This window comes from Gigantopelta aegis, chromosome 10 (assembly GCF_016097555.1).
Source record: "Gigantopelta aegis isolate Gae_Host chromosome 10, Gae_host_genome, whole genome shotgun sequence".
NCBI classification, from domain to species: domain Eukaryota; kingdom Metazoa; phylum Mollusca; class Gastropoda; order Neomphalida; family Peltospiridae; genus Gigantopelta; species Gigantopelta aegis.
In genome coordinates, this window is record NC_054708.1 from 83,786,507 (window position 1) to 83,794,757 (window position 8,251).

Genomic DNA, 8,251 nt, shown 5'->3' on the forward strand with positions numbered 1-8,251 from the left:
TAAAAGTTAACGGGTTTGTTTCCAAATTCTTTAATTTATCACGGGGAATTAGACAGGGGTGCCCAATCAGCACATTTCTGTATATTTTAGTAGCGGAAACTTTGGCCGAAGCTGTGCGGGAAGATTAAAAAATTAATGGGATAGCCCTACCAGATGGCTTCATCAGTAAGTGGGTGGGTTACTCGGATGACGGAAACGCAACTTTATCTGACTTTGATTCTGTAAAACAACTTTTTAAAATTCTACACATATACGAACGTGCATCTGGAGCTAAAGTCAATTATCAGAAAACTAATGGTTTCCTAATGGGAAAACTTAGGTATGAGAAAGACACTCCTCTTGACATAAGATGGTCTAACGATAAAATTAAAATATTAGGCTTCACTTTTGGCAACATTGATGTCTCGGCAGATAATTGGGAACCAAATATTCAAAAAATGAAAATTATACTAAACATATGGAGCAATCGAAAATTAACTCTACATGGTAAAGTAGTGGCAGTAAATTCTTTAGCCACGAGCGGCATTTGGTATTTATCTAATGTTATAGAACTTCCGGAAAAATATGCCAAACAAATTGATACTATAATTCTTGATTTTATATGGAGTTATAAAAAACATTTTGTATCGAAGGAGCAAATTCAACTGCCTAAGGAGTTAGGGGGATTAGGGGTTGTAAATGTTCGGCTTAAGATCAAAGCACAACGTATTAAATTCATAAGTAGATTTTTGAGTTTAGAAGGGGAAGGGAACTGGAAATCCTTAGTAGATTACTTTTTAGGCACCTATAAAGATCTAAATATTGACAGACATAGTTTAAAATGTAAAATTGCAAACAAAAAACAAAATTTTAAACTAATGCCGAACTTCTACAAAGAAATATTATTAATTTGGGATGAACTTGACATTACGAGGGACACGGAGAGCTATCAACAAATTTTGTATGAACCTCTCCATGACAATTTGACTATAAGCAATACACAACATGAACACTTACGTAGAGAAAGACTAAATTTAGTCAGAGACATTTGGGACATGGGAACGAACGTTTTTTTGGACTTTGCTGGGTGTTCAACCAGCGCGGCCTTTCACCGCCAAATTAAAGACTTACAGGACAACTTTCCCCGACCGTTATTAAGGACGTTAAAATATGATGATCCCTATGATGGTGACTTAGACGCCATCTTTTGTATCAACGTTGGTGATACGAAAAAAGACGTGACAGTAGCGACGACTAAAGACATATATACACTTTTGTTACTAAGAACTTACAAAGATGCATCGTTTAAGACCAGATGGGGAAATATCTTTATTAACATAAATTGGAAAAATGTGTGGCAAACTAAATTCTGGGTTAATTGAGATTACTGATTATGACTTAATTTATAAAATGATTAGACATGTTGTTGCAGTTAGAAAACATCTCTATGACTGGAAGATTGAGCCCACCCCACAGTGCCTAGTGTGCGATGGGGTGGACTCAGTCTTGCATGCCTTTTTTCACTGCAGCAAAACTCAATCATTTATTAAACGTATTGAACCTATCTTTCAAAAACTCTTTGGTACTAAATTCAAGTTAAACCCATACAGGATGATTTTTGGGTTTAAATACAAAGCTGGCAACAATGCATCGAACTTAGGGATCTTTCTCTGGAGTAAAGTCATAAGAATAATTTGGACTACACGAAAATTATTAGAGGGAAATAAGCCATGCAATGAAATGGCACTTTTTAAACATTTAGTTTATTCGAGGGTTGAAATTGAATATTTTGCCGCCTTAGAGCGGCCAAACAGAAGGGAAAAATTCCTAAAATACTGGTGTTTCGAAGGGGTCGTTGCCTCGTGCAATGACGCCTTCGATATTACATATCAACTATAAGAATTATTTTGTTTAAAAAATGCACAAAATGTAGAAAACCAGGCCTGGCTCTCCCGGCTTGTAGCTTTGGAGACCAGGCCCACAGACCAGGTTAGCATTTCTTTAATAATCTTTTTAAAAAACGACACACACTAAATATTAAATGATAACAAAAACATAAGCATGCATTGTATAAATGTTACATGAAACAAGCACAAACACTTGACTGTATATAGATATCGTAACATTCAAGGAGAACCTGGTCATATGTAAATAGGGAGGTCTTTCTTAAATAAATGGGGCAACCGGCGAAATGACCGGTAGTGCCTGAAATTAAAAAAAAAAAAAAAAAAAAAAATTGTTGGTACATTGTTTTGATTTTTTGAATTTTGGGTTCCCAGTTATCAGCTGAGATATCAACATTTCCGAAATAAAAACCTAAAATTTTAATTTTATCGTTTGTCCATCTTATATCAAGAGGCGTATCTTTCTCGTACCTAAGTTTTCCCATCAGGAAACCGTTAGTTTTCTGAAGATTGACTTTAGCACCTGATGCACGTTCATAAATATTTAGGATATTAAATAATTGTTTTACTGAGTCTAAGTCTGATAAGGTCGCGTTACCGTCGTCTGAATACCTTACCCACTTACTAACGAAGCCATCTGGTAAAGTTATCCCATTAATTTCGGAATCTTCCCGAACAGCCTCTGCCAAAGTTTCTGCTACTAAGATATATAATACTGTGCTGATCGGGCAACCCTGTCTAATTCCCCTAGAGAGATTGAAATAGTTTGAAACATACCCATTTACTTTAACAGCGGATTGAATATCCGTGTAACAAGTTTTAATCATTTTAATAAAGTTTGGCCCAAAATTAAATTTTTGTAGAACTTTATACAAAAAATCCCATTCCACCCTATCATATGCTTTTGTTTGATCTAAGGATAAAATTACGATTTACATATTCTATTAAGTCTCTTATCAATGACGCACCGTCATGAATTGGTCTGCCTTTTACTGAGTATTTCTGATTTGGGTGTATTATTTTTGGTAGAAAATCTCTGATTCTACTTGCCAAAACTTTTGTAATAATTTTGTAATCACAATTTAATAAAGAGATTGGTCGCCAGTTTTTTAAAAGTTGTTTTTCATTGCCTTTCCAAATTAAAACAATAACACCACGGCGCATGGTAAAAGTTAATTTTTCCTTATCAAACGCATCGTTAATTACTTCTACCAGATCGCTACCAATTAGACCAAAAAAGTTCAGGTAGAATTCTGCAGTCAAGCCATCACAGCCTGGTGACTTATCATTGGCAAAAGATTTAACAGCTGATGATACTTCGTCAAGAGTTATTTCCCCTTCACACGCGTCTCTGTCTTCGTCATTTAATGTCTTTGTCATTTTGTTTAATAAATAATTTTGTGCCGAAACGTCTGTCCTTTCTGATGTGTAAAGTTTTTTTATAAAATTTAGTTGTTTCATTTAAAATTTCATTTTGATTTTCAATTAAGTTTCCATCTTCGGTTATTAAAGAATTCATATGTTTATTGTTAGCTTTTTGTTTTTCGAGATTTACAAAATAAGCCGTGCATCGTTCACCTTGTTCAATTTCGTCCACTTTGGCCCTAATTCTTGCCCCTTGTAATTGTATTTGTTCGTAGTTTTTAATTTTATTTTGTACGTTAATTAATTCTGCGTAGTCGTCTAAGTGTCCAAGTTCGTCTAATTATGTTAAGAAGATTTCGTCTTGTTTTAACTTGTATATATATGTCCTTTCAGTCCTTCGTTTTTGTTTACAATTGGAGAAGCCACGGTGACGTCACATGTTGTGATCACGTGGTACTGCGTGAGCTCTGGTAGGCAAGAACCACTGTTGACATTAGTAGTAATGAACAATCGAATGTTTTTTTCATGTTAAATCAATGTAGACTAGTTTTGATGAATGGTATTTTGTCATGGTAAATTCATACGTTGTTGTTAGCCGCACAAATCACTGTAGGAAGGATTGTGGAATTATTTTCACCTATTACTGGAAGCGAAACGTCGAACAGTAAGCTGACAACAATCAACTTTGGCTATCCCACAACGGAGATCGTCATTTTATACAAGGTTTGTTGTATGTTATTCATTCGGGTAGGACTTTCCTTTGGCACTGTCACGTATAAAGAACATTATAAATAGTAAAAACTTATAATAAATAAGAGTTAGGGTTAGGGTTAGTGACAGTGCCAAAGGAAAGTCCTTACTTCATTCGTAATACTAGTACACGTAGAGTATTTTATTGAAATGAAAAATTGAAAAGATAATAAAATTAAAATGAAAAAACCCAAAACAACCACCACCACCAAACTGACATGGAAACGAAGATGCCCTGTTGACCGTACCCAGTCAATCTACAAACGTTTTATGTAACTTTGTATTGACAGATCCATTATAGTGGGTACAAAAAAATCTGAGTGTATTTTATATTGTATCATGCAATAAAATATGTAGGTGGCTGGAGTATTTATATGTTTAATTAAATAACAAGGAGCTGTGTGTGTGTGTGTGAGAGAGAGAGAGAGAGAGAGAGAGAGAGAGAGAGAGAGAGAGAGAGAGAGAGAGAGAGAGAGAGAGAGAGAGAGAGAGAGAGAGTCAAATCATGCTATAGTTACTAATACTAATATGTACACAATATAAAACTTTCATACTTATATCATAGAAAATTAACAATTTTGATATTTTTTCTAGATATCAATGATCCCTGTTTATGGACAAAAAGAGAACCGGCAGCTCTTGGATGAAATAAGGGCCTTTCAGGATGAATTAAGGGCCTTTTAGGGTGAATTAAGGGATGCCAAGGAGAACACTGGTATCAGATTTGGCGTTTCTTTTCTACGGTATCTCATGTTTCTGTGCACAAGATGGATACCAGAACTTTTTTCACTGACTTTCCAAACTATGCAACATTATTGGGGCTATTCAGTATGTGATGATGACATTGATAACACTTGGACTTAATCTTGTTTTACCACAATCTCTATTTTCTAATAAAAACAGAATTTACAAAATCAATAAAATTATATCGAGAAACAATAGACAAGGCATATTTATATTAAAAAAAATTATCATTATAAACCAATGATCAAATGATATTTGCATTGTGTTAATTTGTGTTTTAAATTAAAACATAAAAACATTTTATTGTTACAATTTACAGTAGTTAGTTGTTTTAACTGGGTTTTTTATTAATCAGGTTGAAAGTGAAAGCCTTTTGAAACTGCCTCTTATTAAAGGTAACTGACACAGTTTGGGATTTGAAAGGAAGGAATCTTTTATTTAACGATGCACTCAAGTCATTTTAATTACGGATATATGGAGTCGGACATGTTTAGGGATCACACAGATACTATTAGGGAGGAAACCTGCTGCTTTCCTATTAGCAGCAAGGGATCTTTTATATGCAGCAGCCCACAGACAGAATAATAAATAGCATAGCCTTTGTTACACCTGTTGTGGAGCACTGGCTGGAACGAGAAATAGCCCCATAGGACCACCAACGGGAATCAATCATAGACCGACTGCGTATTAAACTATGTCCTGCCCAGGGGTATTTAAAATTGTTTAAAGAAATAATTTCCTTTAACAAAGTGTAGGCCAATTATTTCTTTTAAACAGTTTTAAATAAATATAGGCCGACTTGTTTTATTTTATTATTTTTATTTGTGTGTGCACGCACTCGTTTGTAATGCTTTACTTGAAATATGGACCAGACGCTTTAAAATTATATGGACTAAAAATATTTATTCATGTGAAAAAAAAGAAGAAAAAAAAAGGAAGTTTTGAACTCGGTCAATCGTCAAATTTTATGGGTGAAAAGAGTACATGTATCTCCTCCATACAGGAGCTATGTAGAATAGCGTTCCCGTGCTACAAGCAGTAATTTAAGCACATGTTTTGGCCATTGTCGCTAGTTCACTTTGTTACTAATGGTCATTATGATCGACTTCTGCCTACCAGATGCGCGCGCATGCTGATACGTGACGTCACTTCCCTAAACACATGGCTTCTCCCATAAGGGATGTTCGCCGTGACGTCACGAAAAATCACGTGACTGGACTGGTTGGCAAGACGGTACTTCCGCATGGCCGACTGATTCCTTTGTTATTATTTTATCTGGTAATCTCGTTGAAAGCAAAATGGTTGTATCTTGTTGTGTGATCGATTGCACAAGCAGATTCAACAAGGACAACCCAAGGAGCTTTTTTCGCATCCCAAAGAAACCAGAACCCCGAAGAAAGCTTTGGATTACAGCCATAAAGCGCGTGTCTATCGTCGGACGTCAACAATGGGAACCTACAGATTACGATCGCGTTTGTTATCGTCACTTCATAACAGGTAAATTAATTGCCTACTTGCTTGCTTTGGATAAATGTAGCAATCTTTCAATTTATAACATGAACAATGAGCATGTTAAGGAAATATAGGTGCAAGTTAATATCACCGCCAGTACCCTCCCAACCCTTCTTGAATTGTTTTATTTTATTTTTAATAAATAAAACCCCCCACAACTGTTCCCAACTTAACACATTAATTAAAAATATGATCTGAGATTAGTTTTCAAGAAACATCTCATTAGTTTTCGTTTTATTATTATTTTTTTTTTTTTACTTCCCAAACTTCCAGTAAAAACAGATCATTTAAAAATAATTATCATTCCAGGAGAGAAGAGCAATGACAAGAATAACCCTAACTACATTCCCTATGTGAACATGGGCTACAATGACACTAAACCAAGTGGGGATCTGCGCCATGCTAGACACTGTCGATTGGAGGGCAGAGAATCCGAGAAAGGCAAGAAACAAGCAGCTTCTGCATTACTGGATTTGTCAAACACAGAAAATATATTTGAGACACAAGCTGAAGGTACACAATCATTTATTTGCATATGTACATGTTTTATATTTTGGACATAATCTTTTCGAAATATTAATGTATCGTACAAATACATACAAATCAGGTATAATGTGAATCAAAAATCTTAATTATACACATGTATGTACATCGTGATAATATGTAAAAGTTGCAATAACTAACCCTCAGAGGCGTTTGTATTAGTCTGGTAAATTATTATGGACACTTCAAATTAACACTTAGTAAAATGATAATACATTTGTGAGTAAGTAACATGTATATAGTTCATTTATTAACAAAATGGTGAAAATGTAGAATAATATACAATGTATAATAGGTATTTTGAGGTGCATTTTAGGATTTGCATAATACTGAAGTATTACTTTTATCAATTCCTTAACATACATTTCTTTTTTCAGAATTGCAGCCACATGTCGACACACACAGTGGCTGTATTAAAAAAATTGCTGCCCTGCGAATAGAAAACCAGCAGCTATATGAAGAATTAGGGAGACTTCAAAACAGAGAATGCGATTTTAAAACAGAATGAAAGTCGACTGAGTTTTGAGGAGCAGATGACATCCAGTGATCAAAGAATTCAGTTTTATACAGGTCTACAGTCAAAAGCTCTATTTGTATGGCTGCTGTCATTTTGCTCCCTGGCACTTCCAGCGTGCAAAGTTCTAAGCCCAACATGTGTAATTATGTGTATAATAATGAAACTTAGGTTGAATCTCCAGCACCAGGACTTGGCGTATAGGATCAGTGTGTCTGTGACCACAATATCCGACATTCTTAACCAGGGACTGCCAAAATTAGCAGAAAAACTTTCATTTCTGCTTCAGTGGCCTGATAAAGACAGTCTGATAAGAAACATGCCTAATGTTATTAAAATAACCTACCCAAAATGTGTGAGCATCATTGCTTGTTTTGAAGTTTTTATTCAGAGACCCGATCAACTTACAGCTAGGGCTCAAACATGGTCAAATTATAAACATAACAACACCATTAAATTTCTTGTGTCTATAACACCAACGGGGGCAATTTCTTATGTATCACGGGCTTTTGGGGGTAGGACATTGGATAAAGTTATTACTCAGAGAAGTGGTTATTTGGATAAATTGGAATATGGGGATCAAGTTTTAGCAGACAGAGGATTTCTGATAGCAGAAGATTTAGCAAACCGTAATGCAACACTAGTAATACCAGCCTTCACTAGGGGAAAATCACAACTTAGTGCCAGAGAGGTTGAGCAGACCAGAAAAATAGCAAATGTGCGGATACATGTGGAACGAGCCATTGAAAGACTGAAAAACTAATATTTTGAGTAGCAACACGAGTTTATGCATGGTTCCACATGCAGACAGCATAGTCACAATCTGTTCAGCATTATGTAATTTATAACCAAAACTTCTTTCTTAGGTTTTTACCTGTATTATGCTTTCAAATGGTACATATTGTAATTCTCCTTTTTAGTTGCATGAAATGAGACTAAA

The 8,251-nt window shown here is 35.1% G+C and overlaps 1 long non-coding RNA gene across 1 annotated transcript; it reads left to right on the forward strand.

Moving 5' to 3' along the window:
• The first annotated feature begins 6,621 nt into the window (after positions 1–6,621).
• On the forward strand, positions 6,622–7,676 carry LOC121384013. The gene is made up of 2 exons (XR_005959328.1): positions 6,622–6,767; positions 7,175–7,676. It is a non-coding gene; the product is annotated as an uncharacterized LOC121384013 (long non-coding RNA).
• The last annotated feature ends 575 nt before the right edge of the window (positions 7,677–8,251 follow it).